The sequence below is a fragment of the Penaeus monodon genome, chromosome 35 (assembly GCF_015228065.2).
Source record: "Penaeus monodon isolate SGIC_2016 chromosome 35, NSTDA_Pmon_1, whole genome shotgun sequence".
In the NCBI taxonomy this organism is placed as follows: Eukaryota; Metazoa; Arthropoda; class Malacostraca; order Decapoda; family Penaeidae; genus Penaeus; species Penaeus monodon.
In genome coordinates, this window is record NC_051420.1 from 24,496,101 (window position 1) to 24,497,354 (window position 1,254).

The following is a 1,254-nucleotide window of genomic DNA, read 5'->3' on the forward strand; positions in this document are numbered from 1 at the left end:
AAAGTGCAATTATTAATTATAATTGTAAATAATCATATATATACTTATATTAATTATTATTTAAAAAATAAAAGAAAAACAATGCAATATATCTTGTATCCTCATTTGACGGACGAACATAAACAAGCGCGCATATTTTTCGAAGAGGAAGAACGTCTTCTCGTCATATTTCTGTAAAGAATGTGGAATTCGGAAGCAATTACCTCTCTTTTAGAGAAAGTACGCCAAGAAAATGTCCTTTGGAATATAAAACATCCATATTAAAGGGAGAGAAGCGCGGGATCCATCGCAACTACTGATGAGGGACTGCGGACACGATTTGTTTTGATGCTGCGATCCAGTGGACTGAGCTGATGGTGCTTTTCGTAGTGTAACCAAAACGGATGGGCGGGTGGGTTCCAAGTCACTGATAATCGTTGGATTCCAACGAAATAGTTGGTCAGTCTAACCGTACCTTAATGAGTGTAAGTGGTATTTTCCTAGATTCCTCATCAGTGATGATGACGATGATGATAATGATTATGATAATGATGATGATGATAATGATAATGATAACAATAATAAGAAAATTATGATGTTGATGATAGTGGCAATAAGATAGTAATAATTGTAATTATACTACTACTACTACTTCTAATGCTTCTACTACTAATAATATAAATGGCAATGAAATAATAATAAAAAAAATATTATTATTACCGTTATAATAATCATTACAATTATTTCCTAATGATTTTCATTATCATTATTGTTATCATTGATATTATTATTATTATTATTATTATTATTATTATTATTATTATTATTATTATTATTATTATTATTATTATTATTATTATTATTATCATCATCATCATTATTATTATTATTATTATATTTTCATTATTATGTTATTACCATTATTCTTATTGTTGTTATCACACCATCATCATATATATACACTGCTGCTCTATTTTACAGGAAAAAAAAATTTAAATTCATAATTGTAATTTTATGTCACCATGATTAATACCAAAATGGTCTTCCTCTTGCAGTCAAAACTCAATTGTTTTCTTTAGTTATTTCGCTATAGTGAATTTAATGTAGCATTCAGGTACTGTGTATGTTTGTATAGTGCGATATCCTTTATTGTATATTTTTGTTCATATAATTAAATACTCTGTGTAATGTTCATATCCACACTATCACAGACACTCAAACCCCCAGTCCCTCTCATAAATACAGTCTCACTCACACATACACAACACACACTCC